Genomic DNA, 17,974 nt, shown 5'->3' on the forward strand with positions numbered 1-17,974 from the left:
CAGGCTGGCCTTAAATGCTGGAATCGCAGGCATGAGCCAGCGCAATTAGCACTCAACGAACACTTTCTCAGAAGGAGTCTAGCTGAATGTCTGCTTGGGTCTGATGCCCACCCACTACCCACAAGTCTCTGCAACCCGTCCACTAGGTGCTAGGCAGAGCCCAGGGATGGGTTGTGTTTTTAAATTCCGATGTTTACCATTTTATTCATTTCCCTGTCTGCTCTGAGCATGCTCTACATCCCCTTCAGTCTCTTTCTTCCTTTTGCCTCACACGACATCAGACCCTAGAACAAGCCTACGTCCAGGGAGCTAAGCAGCAGCCTCTGCTCTTAGGCTACCCTGGTCGCTGCCACACCAAAGGATCAGGCCACATACAGCTCTTTCCCTGGGCCTTGCAAAGTTGTTCAGACTGACTCTGAACCCCTGGGCTCAAGTGATAGGTCTGCCTCAGCCTCCTGAGTAGCTGGGACCGCAGGCAAGCCTCACTTCTGGGGCCTGAAATAGCTATTATTAGCCTGGCTCACATCTGCAGTCACTTACCAGGCAGCCCCAAGCATGTGAGTGGGGTTGGGTCCAGACCACAAACATTGTTTATTTTTAAATAAGCAAACCTTTTTATAGCCTGGTACACTTGGGTGAGACACACTGAGTACTGCAGAGGACACTATTCTCTGTCCTCCAGTGCAATTAACTGTTTGAAGGAAGAGTGACCTGAGAAACAGGCTGTGGCCCCTTTAAGAACTGCTCCCCTCGCCCCTGGCCCTCCTTCAAGTTGATGAATCTGCTGAAAGTTTTCCAAAGTGGTCTTTACCCTGCTCAACTGCTTTCAGTGGTGTCTTCCTCCTCTTCTTCCTCTTCCAAGACAGAGTTTCTTGTAGCCCAGGCTAGCTAGCCTTGAGTCACTATGTAACCAGATGCTTCTGCTTCCACCTCCCTGGTGCCGGAATAACCAGAGTTCCCACCCTCCCAACTCTGTTTCCCCATCCACATACGTGCCTGCATGTCTACTTTCTCAGACAATTCCTGTCGCTGTTCTATCACCTGAGGAAGGCCAGAAGGCATTTCTAGCAGGCATTGATGATTTTTATTTATCAAGGAAGGCCCATGACTATCCAAGCTTTTCTGGAATGATACTATAAACTTGTCTTGTCTATTTACTGACCTACTAAAGCAACCAAATTGGTCGCGACCTTTTGGATCTCTTGGCCAAAAAGTTGCACGGGCATGTGTGAGAGTGTACGCACGTGGCTTGTGTGAGTGTGCACACATGCCTGTGTACGTAAGTGAGTGTGTGTGTGCACACATGAAGTCCAAAGGTAAACATTAGGTGGTTTCCACAATTATTTCTCCATCTTATTTTTAAATTTAACTTACTTTTAGTTTTTAAATTAGGCTCTCACTATGAAGCCTTTGCTGGCTTGCACACAAACACATACATACACACACACACACACACATACAAACACACTCACATACTAAAGTGCTGTGTGTGTATAAAGGTCAGAAGAAAACCTGTGGGAGTCCTTTATTCCTTCCATCATGGGGGGTTCCAGGAATTGAACTCAGTCCATCAAGCCTGGCAGCCATCTTGACAACTCCTCTTTTAAGAGACAAAGCCTCTTATTCAACCTGGATGACATGGCAGAAAACCTCTGAGGTCCTCCTGTCTCTACAGTGGTGGGCTTACAGGTGAAAGATAGAAAAATCATAAGTTGATCCCCTGAACCCTACTCTTAAAAGCAAAGACATAAAAACCTGTAAGTCAAACACTGTGTTGCCTCAGTCCCAGGAAATTAGCTGAGCATTTGAACAGATGGCCCTAACTAAACAAACCTTAAGATTCATGGTGTCAGGATGCTATGGGCCCGAGATTAGCCTGGCCGGGCTTTGAACTAACAGCCCTGAGACAGTTGGTGCCAGGATGCTAAAAGTTTGAGATAAGCCTGACCCCCTTGAACTGGAGCTCATGATATATAGTGTGAAACTAGTTCGAAATAGCCAATTATAAAGTGACACACCATCCATCTTAAGAATTTGAGATCAAATGTATCGATGACCTAGTGACCTGTTCCCCCTCCTTCCCCCTTCCCTAACTCCACTCTCAGCCTTCCCCCTTCCCTAACTCCACCCCCACCTGGTTTGTAGATTCCCCCTTAAAAGCTGTAAACTTCTTTTGTTCTTTTGCTGAATTCCGCTGCCCCTGCGCGGGCTTGAAGGAAGGAGGGCGGGCTTGAAGGAAAGACAGCCCTGGCTAGCCAGTAAACCTCTTGCGATTTGCATCAAGTTGTGTTTCTCTTGAGTGATTTGGGGTACGTCTGCAGTTCTCCATGGATCGGTGAGGTCCTTTTCATTTGGGTTTTACACAGGCAAGGCACTCACCTCCATGGCCAGCTTCTACATGGGTGCTCCGTATCTAAACTCAGGTCCCCAGGTCTTGTGAGGCAAGAACTTAACTGGTTGACCCATCTTCCAATCACAGCCAACAAGTTTTGACTTGGCAAAATAGACCTGGGTATTTTTACCGGGAGAGTCGTGCCCCGGACACTAACGCCTCCAGGAGCCTAATAGCCTACCGAGTATGTCTAATGACTCTGTGCAATGGGCTGACCTCTGCACCCCCCTATTAACATTATTGGCGTGTCTTTGAGCTGCAGTGTGGGAACTAAACATAAAAGTTCTAAAGAGTTTCCAGCTTCAGAAGCCGGCATAGCTGCCATGAGCCACGTGGGTGCTTAGCCACACTCCTCGGGACTCCTGATCAAGGAGCCTTGGGCAGCTGAGCCCAGAACTGTAAAACATTTATTTCATTTACTTGTGCGTTTGTGTGTGTATGCCGCATGCATATGAATGGCCTAGGAGGCCGGAACAGGGTGTTAGATGCCAGAGAGCTAAGGTTACAGGCAGTTGGGAGCCACCATGTGGGTGGCTTGCAACTGAACTCCCGTCTTCTGTAGGAGCAGTAAGTGCAGTTAACTGCTCTCCAAACCCTGGTTTTGGAACTTGTGAACATTTGGATGGAGGGATCTGGTGCAGTCTGGTTCTACTCAGTTTGCTGACTAGACTAGAAGCCAAACACCACAGCTAGCAGCACACAAGGGGATAGCCAGTCTTAGCGGTCAACTTAAACACATCTGTAATCGACGAAACCCCAGGCAGCCATGCACTCCTGGGAGGAATTTTTTTCCATTACATTTTTTTGAATCATAAATACCCATTTTAAATGTGGGTGACACCTTCCGGTGGCAGCCCAGATAAAAGGACATGTGAGAGGGACAGTGCTTTGGGAGGGCTTGCCCTCACTCCTGCTGGCAGAATGAGGTACTCTGCCACCTTCAGAGAAGTCAGAACCTGAATGGAGATGAGGATAGAACCACACCTAGGCATGGCTGAGAAGGTTCTTTATTGTAAATATGAGGGAGAGAACAGCGAAAGCACCAGGAAGGTCCAGAGTGAACATGGCCAGCAGACCGAACCCAGGCCATAGACTGAGTGGAGAGGGTAGATATGGAAGAGAGAAAGGAGCTGTGGACCAAGAGGCCAAGATGGGCAGAGCCAAAATGGCTGAGTTATAAAGAAAGAGAGGCTGGGGGAAGGGAAGAGAAACCCAACCTAGGAGAGAGAGGTTTAGGGTAGAGAGTGGGGGCGGGGGAAGGAGAGCAGGGAGGAGCCACAGGTACCGAAAACTGGCTAGCATCCTCTTGGATACGTTAATAGGCACCTCAGTTAGCCATTTATTGCGGGTTTCTTACACATACACACACTATATATATATATATATATATATATATATATATATATTTTTTTTTTTTCTGCCCTCTTTGTTAACACTCCTTCTAGGCCCCACCCAACAGTTACCTAGCAACAGAACAGAACAGCCAGGTAGGCCTGGCTTGCTACAAAAGGGACTGCTTGGCCTTCCTTCACTCTCTGACTCCTTTCTCCTTCTCTCCCCTTCCTTCCCACTCCCTCCACCAGTTCAGGCCAGCCTCTACTCTCTCTCTCTCTCTCTCTCTCTCTCTCTCTCTCTCTCTCTTTCTCTCTCCTCCCCCCCTTCTCAACTCCCCTTCCCATGCCCTAAATAAACTCTATTCTATACTAGACCTGTCATATGGCTGGTACCTCAGGGCTGAGGGATGCCTCAGCATGGGCCACTGAGGCTCCCCTCCCACCTCACCATACCTCACTCTAGAGAACATATCTTTGACTTTATAAAACACACCAGGCTTCTTGATCATCCTCCCGGGCAGACATCACCATGTCCCATTCAGCTGCTTAAGGAACCCAGGTTGAATGGCTCGTTCGAAATGACTCAGCAAGTTTGTAACTGGAGAGGAGCCAAAGGCCCTGGCTGCCCAGCCAGGCTGTTGAGCAAGACACACAGTCTGCAAAAAGCTTATAATAACAACAAGGACAGTAATAGTAACAATAAGAACAACAATAATAATAATTAGCTGGGTGTGGTGGCCTACCCTTGCAATCCAAGCAAACAAGAGTCTTAGGCAGGAGGCCTGTCAAGAGTTCCAGGCCAGCCTAGGATGAACAGGAAGTTCCAGGCCAGCTTAATCTACAGAGTAAGACCTTGCCTCCAAAAACAGACACACAGAAAGGCCAGGTGTGGTGGCGCACCACATACCTTTGAGCCCACCACTTAGAAGGCAGAAACAGGTGGATTTCTGTGAGTTTCAGGACAGCCAAAGCTACACAATGAGGCCTTGTCTCAAAACAAAACACCAAAAAACAAAAACAAACAAACAAAAACCCAAAGAACCCCCAACAGAAAGCAGTCCTAAATAACCGAGCCAAAGCAGATGTCTTCTTTCTAATCCTGCCTCAGAAGTCATATGGTATTGCTTCCACAACACACATCAGTAAAAAAAGCCCCAAAGTCTTGTCTGCATCCCAGGAGAAAGACTATAAAGCCCCTTGCAGCACTCAGTAGGAGGGGGACAGAGACAGACTTGTGGCCATCTTTACAAAATAGATTCTGTTGGCCACATGAGGTGAGCTCTCTCAAAATCAGATTTTTTTCACAAGTTGTCAAGAGGAAAATTAAACAATATTAGGTCTGGTGCAACAAGGCTGTCAGTCATCCAGGTGAGACCTGAATAGTTCTAAACTCCACTCATCAGACTCATGTCAGAAGCAGCCCGTAGGCAGCCCTCAAACGATGCTCTAACGGACTGTGGGTGGAATTCTCACATTCACTACTCACTGCTACCTAAAACATAATGCCCACCAATGGCCATTTGTGCTAACTGTCCCCTCCTGACTTGGAAAGGCTGTGTTCCTGGAGCCAGTCTGTGGAAGCCACCCATCTGAAAGCCAAGTCCTAACTTAAAACAAATCTCTCACCTTGGCCATGAAGAACAATGACAATTCACCATGTGACAATCGCAAGTTAGACATTCAGAGGGCTGAGCCTGTGAAACCCTTCCACCTCTACTGCCTTAATCCGTGTTTTAGGATGGTCCAGCCTGGATTTCTTTCCCTGACTTTCCCTCCAGCTCTCACAGGTCAGCTGTCTTCTGGTATCCTACTCCCTGGGGCATTTGTCATCCTGACACCCAAGAAAGATCACTGTCACCCATCAAAGTGCCCAGATTTCTACCACTAGGTCCTCCATCTTTTTCTTTTTTCAAAGACAATACCTACCCAGTGTGTGTGTGTGTGTGTGTGTGTGTGTGTGTGTGTGTCTCAGTTGGGCACTAAAGGTGCATGCCTTTGATTCCAGCAGTGGGAGGCAGTGAGATCCAGGGCTCCACAGAGAAACTCTGTCTCTACTCCCAGACAAAAAAATAAAGGAAAAAAAAAAACAAAAAAACAAAAAAAAAACAGTCTATGGTTTCATCCACCTTTAATTTCAGCACTCAGGGGGTAGAGACAGGTGGATCTCTATCCATCCAAGGCTACACAGTGAGACTTTGTCTAAGAAAGAAAGAAGAAAGAAAGAAGAAAGAAAGAAAGAAAGAAAGAAAGAAAGAAAGAAAGAAAAGAAAACAAATAATAAATCTTTTGTTTAAAAAATGGGTCAACCGGTAGATTCTTGGCTCTGCTGGATCTGGGAAGTGCTGGAGCAAGTCAGATGATCCAGCGTTAGATCCAGAATGGCTGCAGCTAATCTGGGAGATGCAGGATTGGATAAAGGTTGAAAGAAGAAGATCAGAGCAAAGTGTGCTACAGTTGGCTTGGGGGAGAAGCATCTTGTGGCATCTAAGGAAGAGGCTGGCTGCTCGCCTTGTCAACAGCCCCACCCTCCCCAGGCCAGAGGAGCTTCAGGCACCCACAGCTTGCTGTCACAGCCATTCAACTCATCAGATCCTGCCTGGACTTTATGCTCTCCAGGAAACTCAATACAGAATCTAGTTTTCCACATGGATCCGTCTCTGGGGAAGGAGTGTACAGACTGACACAGACTGACGCCTCTGGCCTCCAGCTCCCGTGAAGTTTCATTTTGCATTCTGTGTTATCCGTCAGTCTTGGGGATTTGGTTAGTATGAGTCACCTTCAGGCAAGCTGAAAACACAAAAGCTGTTAGGTTGAAAGAGCTGGAGAGCAGAGGCTGAGAACCCTACCAAGGTTGTATGAGGCCTTCTACCAAGGTTGTGTGAGCAGCACAGGAGCAGAGAAGACAAGGAAGAAGCCATGGCAGATTCCATGCATGCAGACCTGCATCAGAGGATGCTGTACACACATGTGTATATGCAGTACACGCGTGTGGAGGCCAGAAGGACATACAATTTCCATTCAATCACCCTTACTCCTAAGTCAGTGTATCTCACTACACCTACGGCTAGGCTGGTGGTCAGCAAGCCCCCCAGTGATCTTCCCGTCGCCTAACCCTAACCCTGCACGACTGCGCCTGGCTTCCTACGTGGGCTTTGCTGGTGTGACCTCGGGTTCTTATGTTTGTACAGTAAGCACTCTCAACCACTGGGATATCTCCCCAATCCAGGTTTGAGTTTTGTGCTCCACTAATGAGGAGAAAGATTAGGTGCCTGGCTAGCTACCTGCAGCTGAAAGACATCTAACATGCTCTGAAAGGGAAGCCAAGTCCTTGTGTGGCTTTAGCTACACTCTAATCTCTCAGGCTGCTTACAACCCCATAGCGTGCCTGGCTCAAAAGAGAGCTTTATGTTCTCTCACGCTTCTGGGCTGTTTGTCTTTTACTTCCTCTTCCTGGAAAGGTAGTGTGGCCTCCACCCAACCTGATCATACTTCCTTGACGACTGGCTAGCTCTTCAGCACTCTGCCAGGATGTAACTCTTTCCCAAATGAGCTCTGCCTTCTCATTTCTCTTTTATTTGATGTGTGTGAATGTTTGTCTGAACTTATGTGCGTGCACTGCTCGTGTGCAGTGCTTGCAGGGACCAGAAGAGGGCGTCAGACTTCCCGAGCTTGCTGTGAGCTGCAGGCTAGGAGTTCTCGGAACCAAAACAAAGGACCTCTGAAAGAGCAGCAAGTGCTCTGACTGCTGAGCCATCTCTCCAGCCCCCAGCTGGATGTCATTTCCTGTCTGGCTTCCCATCACACCCTACACCACTTGAGGGCAAAAATTGTGTCTTAGTACACCCAGTAGATGCTCAAAAATAAATAATGTGAGGTTACGTGGCACAAGTACATGCGCAACACAGCCGCTCCTCTCACCTGGCTCACGGCCAGATTAACTTCACTTTGTTTCTAGTCTGTGGTGTTGACATTTCATTTTTTCCCACTGACATGTGCCCAGAATAATGGCAATTAAGATCATCACCTGCATGGGCTGGGTTCTGGCTCAGTGGGTACAAGTGTCTGTTGTCTAAAGCATAAAGAAAGACCTGAGTCTGAGTCCCTAGTGCCCACATAGATATCAGAGGCAGATCTCAGGAGCTTGCTGGCCAGCCAGTCTGGCCTAAAAGGTAGGGTGCTTCAGATTCAATGAGACCCTGTGTCAAGAAAGAGGTGGTAAGAAATAGAAAAAAAAAAACCCCAAACCATCAGGGTTCTGCTCTGAACACACACACTTGCGCATACACAAAGGTAATTTTAAAAATTCAGAGCCCTGGTAAAATTTCTATTTATATACCGACAGACACTCAGGCAATCCAAATGTCTTTGTCTAAACACTTACAGGAATTTCCATGTATATCTTCCCTAAAGTAAATATTTTTAAATCGTCGTTGTCTTTGTTGAGAAGAAATCGATCCTGAGCTAAGGTGATATGCAGAATAATTTATTAGATGTCTCAAGTGGCAAATACCCAGCTTTGGGAGGGGAGAAAGAATGTGACTTAAGTATCTGCTTTTGAAAGTGGTAAAAATAGCCTAAGAGAACTATTAACCTCGAGGATAAATTAAATTTATACTTTTGGTGAACCCAAGTATGCAGTAACCCTTTGAATAGCAGGTGTTTTTATTTGCTTTATGTGTGTGTGCATGAGTGTTTGTATGTGCACCCCACATGTGCAGGTGCCAGAAGAGGGTTTGGATCCCCTGAAACAGGACTTATAGATGGTTGTGAGCTGGGGGTGCCAGAAACTGAACCCCAGTGTTCTGAGAGCGCGGCCAGGACTGAGCCGTCTCTGTAACCACTATGCAGTGGTTTGAGGGTTCATTTTATTCCTTTAGAGAAAAGAAAAATCACACTGTGCTATGGCGTCCAGAGAACTGCCCTGCTTCATAGAAACGCGACCTTCAGGCATTCTCTCAGCCCAGTTGGTTTTGTTTTGTTGTTGGTTTTTAAGACAGGGTTTCATGTCATGGCTGGCCTCCAACTCCATATGTAGGTGAGATGATGAGGAACTTCAGGTCCTCCTGACTCCACCCCCTGCCAACTGGGACTACAGGCATGACCTGACACACCCAGGCCAATATCACATTATTTTATTTTATTGTTAGCACATACAAAGTATCAATTTTAAGTCAAGGGACAAAGAGTCCAAAAAACTAGAAGGCAGGTGCTATGGTATGGAGTCTTCTGTCAAACCAGCAGGCATCTGAAGAAACCTTAGTTTGCTCCCAGGGACCAGATTTTTCCCCCACCATAACTCTAGCCTCTATTACAATTCCCATGGACTCAGTGGCTCTCACCCAACAGACACTCAGTACCTTCAAGCAAGCACTGGCCCGATGCTTTCCTGGGAAGGAAAGTATCACCACACTGCAGAAGTCAGCAAATCAAGGAGAGATGACTGCCCAGTGTCATCCAGACCACGCTCTCCCAAGTGGAGGCCTATATGCCAGTTCTCCCCAGAGAACTTGCATCCCATCTCAGGAGTCCGCAGGCGTCTTGGGATGTACACAAATAAGTACAAACCCCAGAAGACCAGCTTCCTTCACAGGTCCACGTTTTCTTTTGCCATGGATAGAAGACAAGCTTAAGACCTTGTACCAAAACGTTGAGGGACCAGGATGGCGGCCCAATCAGCAACGCCTGAGGGCCCAAATTCAAATTTCTCCACAGAAAAAAAAAAGTCAGTTGTGTCTCGGGCACTTGTAATCCTTTCACTGGCGAAAAGGCATCAGAGGTGTCAGAGACAGGCAGTTCCCAGGAGCCTGCCAGTCCAACTGAAACAGGGAGCTACAGGTTCAGAGACAGACCTTGCCTCTAAAAAGAAAAAAAAAAGGGTGGAGGGAGGTCAAGAGTGACTTACAAAGACATATGAAGTCAACCTGCACATGCGTACACATATGTATAATACGTGCATGTGCATGCGAGTATCACAAAAACAAAAGACCAAAACTTTGAAAGCCTTACATGTCACATCTAGAAAACCCACAATTTAAGTAAAAATGCTTTTCAAACATTTTAGGGGGGAAAAAAAACCCTTTCTGGATAAGACCCATATGAACTAATTTCTTTACATTAGGGAATATTAGGGAATAAAGTTTTTAGGAATGGGTTCTCAGGGGAAGACTTACACCCAGCATTGGTGAGAACCACGGTTCTCACAAAAGACGGCCAGCTGTTACAGAGAGCTTACTGCTCTTGCAGAAGAACCAGGATCAGTTCCCAGCACCTACAGCAACCTGCTCACAACTGCCTGCAACTCCAGCTGCAGGAGACCTGACGCCCCCTCCAGACACCCCAGCCCCAGCGCACACAAGGTAAACATACAAGTGTACAGAAGAGGAAAGACCAAACAAACACAACTTCATATTTGATAAAACTGAATGGAGTCAGGCATTCTGTCACACGCCTTTAATCCCAGCACTTGGGAGGCAGAGGCAAGCCAATCTTTATGAGTTCAAGGCTAGCTTGGTCTACAAAGTGAGTTCCAGGGCAGCCAGGGCTATATAGAGAAATCCTGTCTCAAAAAAAACAAGACCAAAAAAAAAAAACAAAACAACAAAACAACAACAACAACAACAACAAAAATAAAACAAACAGACAAAAAAATGGGGGAGAGAGAAAAAAGAAGAAAATTTGAGAGGCTTCCTGGACAAATGACACCCACCAGGTTCATTGGCAACCGTGTCCATCTACCAGGTCTGCAGCCAGACCACCGCTTCTCAATAACAGTGCCATCAAATACTTCATTAGCCACACCCAAGGGCACAGCCCTCTAATCTCAGCTACATGAACGACAGAGGCACAAGATTCAAGCATACAACTAGCTTGGCCTACAGAGCTAAAGGTCAGTCTGGACATCTTACTGAATTCCGAAGAGAGAGAGAGAGAGAGAGAGAGAGAGAGAGAGAGAGAGAGAGAGAGAGAGAGAGGAGAAATGGGGTGCGGTAAAGCTCTGGGGAAAAGGATTTGAAGGGGCAATTTATTTTTATTTTATGTGTACAATCTTTTGCCTGTCTGTGTGTCTGTGCACCATGTACATACAGGGGCCCTCAGAATCTGAAAGAGGGCACTAGATTCTGATGGGGCCTGAGTCACCAGATGGGTGCTGGCAATCCGGAAGCCAGGTCCTCTGGCTAACTAGCCAGTGATCATAACCTCTGAGGCATTTCCACAGCCCTTGGAAGACTAACAAGCACATGTCATGCCCTAGGTTCAACCCTGAGTAAGAAAAACCAAATAGTTTTCAGGGACCCAAGCCTAAGTCACTGACAAGGGAACAGAAGCGGGTGCTGGGGAAAGCAGGGGGAGTAACACAGTTGCAAGCATTGAACTGTGACTGGCTGACTTGGGCACCAGAAAGAGAAACTTTCATTTACATGAGAGCAGCTCTCCTGGGTGAGGGAGGGAGTGGTTCCACCTGCCTGAGACTCAGCTACAAACTGGAACTAACTGGCTGTTAGGTTCTGGGAAGAAACGCTTAATATCCTCTCCCTACCTCTGAAGAGTTACTTAGTGATTCTGGCTCTCCGATTTCAAGCCATGGGGAGAATACAGGGTCTGGGCTTGGCTCTCCAGAAAGCCAGGGAGCAAGAAAGCATCCTGATGTTTGGGAGAGAACCTTCCAAGAATACACCAGGTACCAAGTGGCCCAGGATGGCAGAGCCCTGCCATTCCGGAGCCTGGATGATGGTTAGTATGTGTGGCAGTGGCGGTGGGGGCTCAGGATATTATTTTCTCTACTTTATGTTTATTTGAAATTTTCTATATTAAATTGTTCAAACAAATGAGGGGGGGAGAGAGAGAGGGAGAGGGAGAGGGAGAGGGAGAGGGAGAGGGAGAGGGAGAGGGAGAGGGAGAGGGAGAGGGAGAGGGAGAGGGAGAGGGAGAGGGAGAGGGAGAGGGAGAGGGAGAGGGAGAGGGAGAGGGAGAGGGAGAGGGAGAGGGAGAGGGAGAGGGAGAGGGAGGAGGAAGAGGGAGGAGGGAGAGAGACAACAAAGCAAACTGCTGAAACAATAAACTGTTGTTTTGTTTGCTTTGTAAGGTGGAATCTTGCTATGGAGCCCAGACTGACTCTGCAGAGTACCCTTGTCTCACTCTCTAGAGTGTTGGGATTGCAACTGTGAGCCACTAGGCCTGGCTTACACATCATTTTTTGGGTCGGTGAAATGGCTTTGTGGGTGAAGGTGCCTATACCTCCAAGCTTGATGACCTGAGTTTGATTCCAGGAACACGCCGACCTCCTCCTGTCACAGCGCATGTGCACCCCCTTACGTATGCATACAACGTTAATAGAAATGTTATTTTTTTTTTTTTTAATTTTAAAGGGGAGAGCGCTAGGGTTGGTGCAGTAAAGAGCCTGCCTAGCATGTGAGAGGCCCTGGGTTTGTCCTCAGCACTAAAAACATAAATAAAATCATGTCAGAGTGCCACAGACCTAGGATTCTGAGAGCAAATCTCTACTCACTACTCTGTGATCTTGGGTAAGATGTTTCACCCTCTTGCCTGATCATGGATCCTTACACTGTATGGTCTGTGCGAAGAGGCACCGGAGATGGACTCACTGCCAAGCTGCTCAGCCTGTGATAAGGAGCCTCCCTGGGTTTTGTCTCAGTATCTAAGTCAAAGCCTTGATCACACACCATCATCCTAGGCAAGAAGCAATCAAGATGGTCGAAGTCCTGTTCTTCTTGGGGGCAGATGGTAATCATTTCTGCTCAGTGTAAGCCTCCCTGAAATGGGTCATCTCTACCTGAATCTCCCTGATGGCTTGTTAGAGGTCTGCACGGTGACCCGCTGGTTTCCTGTCACGGAGTGACACGCCCCAACCCCCACGTAGGACTTGCACACTTCTGAAAGCATCCCAGTTTCTTCTTCTGAAAGATGCCACAAGTGGAACTTGGCCCACCGTGTCCTTATGGGGGAGAGCTAGGGCGCGGATGGGATGTTCCCACAGCTCCTGGGACTCAGAGACTCGGAAGCTTTCAACGGACGGCAATCAGGACTGCAACTCTTCAGCGGCGGTTAAAGTCACCGGGCAGTGAGTGGGGTGTCACAGGGCTGTACCGTTGAGGCAATTAGAAGCCAGTTTTAGAGAAGGAAGAAATGCAAAGGGAAGTGTGCATGCAAGATTGCTGGGACTGGGCTAAGTGATTCTTGGCTGGGGATGTGGCTCAGTTGGTAGAGTGCTTGCTAAGAATGCAGAAAGTCCAGGCTTCCAACCCCAGCGCTGCACACAGCCTTGCATGCTGGTGCATGCCTGTAATCTCAGCTCAGACTCAAGATCATTCTCAGTGATAAGTTCAGGTCAGCTTGAGTTACAAAATAAATAAATAAACAAATATTAAACAAATGAAGGAAAAAGAAAAATGAAGCAGGAGAAAAGGAGGAAGAGGAGGAGGAGAGGTGATCAAACAAGCAGGGTGGTGGTGGTGATGCAGATCTTTAATCCCAGCACTTGGAAGGCAGAGGCAGGTGGATCTCTGTGACATCCAGGCCTACACAGAGAAACCTTGTCTTGAAAAGCCAAAAATAAAAAGAAGCCAACAACAACAACAAAACAACACAATACCAGCAAACAAACAAACAAGCCACAATTCCAATTATGGGTCTGTGCTAACTGAAACCTCTCTCCCCCTCCCCCAGCTTGTATGATGTCACTGTTCCTTTTTTCACTAACTGGTCTGTGTGTCAGGGGCACCTGTGCTGTTACAGTGTGCGTGTGAAAGTCAGAGCACAACCTGCGAGACTCAGGTCTGTCCCCGACTTCATGGAACTCAACTGAAGCTTGGCAGCAAGTGCCCTCACTATCGCCAGTTACAGGGGTTTTGTTTGTTTGTTTGTTTTAATTTTGTGATATACATAAAATTTTAGGTATTTTGTTTTCATGCTTGGTGAGCACAGAGGTCACAAGAGGGCATTGAATCCCCTAGGACTGAAGTTACAGATGGTTGTGAGCCACCACGTGTGCTAGGAATTGAACCCGGGTCCAATGTTACAGTTTTAATGTAAAAGAAATCTTGCCCTTTGCAAGAAAACGAGGTGGATATTCTGCTGGGTGTGGTGGCTCACATCTGTGGTCCCAGCACTTGAGAAGCAGAAGCAGGAGGTTGTCTGAGAGGGGGAAAGTTCAGGCTGTATCATGAATTCTAGCGTAAGGTAGCGTGAAACTCTGCCTTTAGGATTTAAAGTGTTCTATCACACCAGGAGCCTAGCTCATATGAATTCTGAGTTCGGGGTACTAAAACAGGAAACGAATATTTCCACACAAATTCCTGATGACTTCACACCCACATTCTAAAATCTAATTAGATTAATTCCCCAGGGCATCTGTGTATTCTTGGTAGTGTGCAATTTTTCAGAGTCAAAATAAAGCTTTATTCTTACGTGTGGGCGGGGCTGTGAGCTATGCTTGCAGGGAAACATGCATCAGGGCTGAGCTAGGAGTCGGGGATGCCGGACTGGAGCCTCAGTCCTTTCCACAGCTCACCAAGGCCAGGTGTGAGCTCCAGAGAGCCCCACAGGCAGCATGGGCAGGTGCAGAAGTCTCAGGGCACGTTTGAAACCCTGCTCTCCTCACCCAACAATCACAGTGCATCTACGGTTGCAGAACTAATTTACAAACTGCAGGGTGTGAGCTGACTGCATGGTCCCTGGTCTGCCTGGGTGCTGGCTTTGCTTCATTTCTGCTAACCAGAAGGGCTGGGGGTAAAGCTTGTCTGGAGGAAGAAATAGAGGTGACTGAATTTGCGCCGGTGGCCTTCCTGTGTTCATCCCAAACAGAAACCTGTGATGGGTAAAGACCAGGGCACTGAGGAAGAATTGAGAGAATGACTGTTAATGTTCTGTCTACTCCCAATTAGAAGTCAAGGGTAGCAGAGCTCACAACTCTCCCAAACCAGACACTTAGTCCTCACTGCTTCGGTTGAAAAAGCATCAGTATTGCCTAGGTTAACACCTTAACACATTATAAAGTATCCTAATATAACTTGTATAGCTACCAGGTTCAAGTGCCAAGACCCACAGAAAAGAAATTGCTTTTCAAAGGCACTTGTGTATATGTGCATGTTTATATGTGTGTGTGTGTGTGTGTGTGTGTGTGTGTATGTATGTGTGCGCCAAAGCACGTGTGTAGGGGATGAAAGAGAAACGTAGCCAGACTGTGATCATTTGGGGACAAAGAACACAAGAGGAGGTGACAATCTCTCTATCACCTACTCACTTTCACTGGGAATCTCAAACTGTTCTAAAAATGTCTATGCTTAAGGTGTCTAAGAATATATGTATACATATATAAACATAAAACATTTAATAGTATATATAATACATATACATGTTAATAATTATATATATAATATACATTACACACACACACACCAGTCTAGCTCAGGGTCTTACATACACTAGACAAGCGCTGCACCAATGAGCTACACCCCAGCTGATGAATCTTTTGTAGAAACATAAATGTCCCAGGCTAGCATGTGCTGTCAGGAAGGTAAGCACCAGCCTGTAGGAGGGGCTTAGAGCAGCGAGGCTTGGGGCATTTGAACTTAGCAGTTGTTCAATGTTAGGGAGTTACAGAAATGAGTTTTTATAACCCAGTGACAGGAAGACGGCTGGAATTTGTAATTAACTGATCTCCTCTTCTCTTTTTGCCACACTGGAGATGAACTTAGGGCCTCCCACATGCTAGGCAGCCACCTATCCTGGAGCTCAGGTTTCAGTTAAAAACCTAATCACCTTTAAAACTGCCATTTAAGGAGGCAGAGACAGGAGGATCTCTGTGAGTTAGAGGCCAGCCTGTCTTCATAGTGAGCTCCATGTCATCCAGGGCTACAGTTAGACTGTGTCTCAAATAAAACAAAAACAAACAAACAAATACATATTTAAGCCTGCCATTTATACTTTTGTCTTTCCCCCACCCCAGTACCAGGGGTAGAACCCAGGCTTCATGTGTGCTATGAAAGCTCTCTACCACTGAGCTAAGGCCCCACCCCTTTCTGTGTTCTAAATGTTTGACGTAAACTCACTGTAAATTGCTCAGGTGGGCCTTGAACACGCAGTCCTTCTGTCTCAACCTCCCACTAGCTGGGATTACAGGCCTGAGCCAGCAGGCCTGGCTTTATTACACTCTTGATGCAAGAGTTTTTCAAAGCTTACCTACACTGCAACTGCTTTCTGTCTTAAAGGGGTTTTTAGAAGAAAAGGGTATGTGTCACTGCTTAACAAAGCAGGATGTGGCTTAGGAGTGGGCTTTTTTTACATAGAATAAGTGTTAGAAACCAGAAGGGTTTTTTTTTTTTTTTTTTTTTTTTTTCCCGGGCCTTGATGGACTTTCACTAAAGACTGCATAAAATCTGTTAAGATGTGTCGGTCATAAGCGCTGCAGCCACCTGCTGCCAGTCACTCCTGGCCACCCAAACTGTGCCATCGCATCTAGAAGTATTATTCTGCCAAGCGAGGCTTTACTGACCCATCATTATCTCATTACCACAGCGAGGTCCCAAAGCCACCATGTAAGGAAAACCCTCAATCAGAGCCTTGGCCTGGCCGCCAGGACACTGCATATCTCCAATCTTCTGACCACTAGACACAGACGGAGACAGCAGGCTTGTCAGCTCTGCTTTCCTTCATTCCCCTAGGCTGGCTTGCTTTTGTTTCATTTCCTTCTTTCTTTCTTTCTTTCTTTCTTTCTTTCTTTCCTTCTTTCTTTCTTCCTTATTTTCTTTCTGGGAAACTGTTTTAAGATAGCTGGCAATCAGCATTTTTGCCTTAAACCCCAAGTTTTGCACTAACTTTTCTCAACAGTGAGGGAACACGCTCACCCGTTCCCTCCATTAAATTGTAAGCTACCCAAAGGCAAAGGCCTGTACTCAGTAGGCCTTAAAAATGAAACAAAAAATTAAAATTAAGCCACCTTTTTTTTTCATTGTCATATACTTCATATACAATATAGCAGGCCAATTTGCTATTGGTCATAAGTAATCGCATACATTTATCAAGTAAGCTAAATCCAAATACTTCCTATCTCTCACCATTTAAAATATTTCCCGACATTCTCTTCTTTCCACCTCTGGTGCTAAGTTCAATCCCCAGTGCCTCGTCCAGGTCCAGGCCAGACACGTATTTTACCTGAGTCACATCCTCGGTTGCTTTCTGTTTTGCTTTTTCAGAGAAGGTCTTGCCGTGTAGCTCCTGCCGATCTGGAACTCACTATGTATTGCAGGCTGGATGCAAACTCACAGTAATCCTGCCTCAGCCTCTCCAGTGTTGGGGATTACAGGTGTGAGCCACCAGGGCTGGCTCTTGTGTTTGACTTCCTGTCTTCCATTCTCAAAAGATGCAGGAAGGACAGCCATGCTGTCAGTTCTGTCGCCCAGCTACCTGCCCTCTTTTGGATCACCCGATAGAACAATATGGCTACAAAATATCCACCTCCCTAAGTCACTCAAAAACCAAGTATTTTCTACCACTCTGTCACTGACCTTGACTTCTGATGTGCCCCCACCCCAGGTGAGAAAAAAAAATCAACTAACCAAACAACACCCCCACCCCAAAGCAGAAGGGAGATCAGATAACAGCACTCCTAGGCGAACAGTTTTGCCTAATGTGGGTGTGTACAAGTTGTTTCAAACTATGTGTTACATTTATTTTCAAAATGGGCATTTGCACCAGTCACCTGACATTTTGACAGCCGAATGAATGGGAATCCCTTCGACAGAGGATGTTTATGAAACGAGTTATCTTGGGAGCCAGTGCTCCCAGGATTTTAGTCTGAGCAGAACCTGCTGTAGTCTAAGAAATGGTTATGTAAAAACAATCAAGACAACGAAAATAATTTAAGGAGAATGCCCTGCATTCCCCTAATTGCCCTAACCTTATTGTGACATGACATTTCTTGGCCTCATTTGGATGGCAACACCACCCCACACTTTCCCCTCCACACCCTTCACAAATGGAATTCAGAAAGGTAGTCAGCGGGCACTTAGGAGTACATCACTGAGAAGGACGGTCTCGGGCATATTTCGGTGCAGTAAGCGCGGTTTTGTCCCCACCTTCACCCAGGCCATTGCACTGCCAGCCTATGCCCAGACTTTCCCCTGGTGCTCGAGTCCAGAGGTAGGCAGGGCAACAGGCCTTGCCCCTCAGCCAACGGCCTCCCTTTCCCGGAGATGCCCTGAAAGCTGTCCTGGCGTCCTCTGATCGCCCT

At 46.8% G+C, this 17,974-nt stretch overlaps 1 protein-coding gene across 19 annotated transcripts in view; it reads right to left on the bottom strand.

Moving 5' to 3' along the window:
- Fnbp1 (formin binding protein 1) overlaps positions 1–17,974 on the bottom strand; it is a 113,179-nt gene that overhangs the window by 94,336 nt on the left and 869 nt on the right. The gene's annotated exons all lie outside the window — the stretch shown is intronic.

Source organism: Arvicanthis niloticus, chromosome 2, assembly GCF_011762505.2.
Source record: "Arvicanthis niloticus isolate mArvNil1 chromosome 2, mArvNil1.pat.X, whole genome shotgun sequence".
Lineage (NCBI taxonomy): Eukaryota > Metazoa > Chordata > Mammalia > Rodentia > Muridae > Arvicanthis > Arvicanthis niloticus.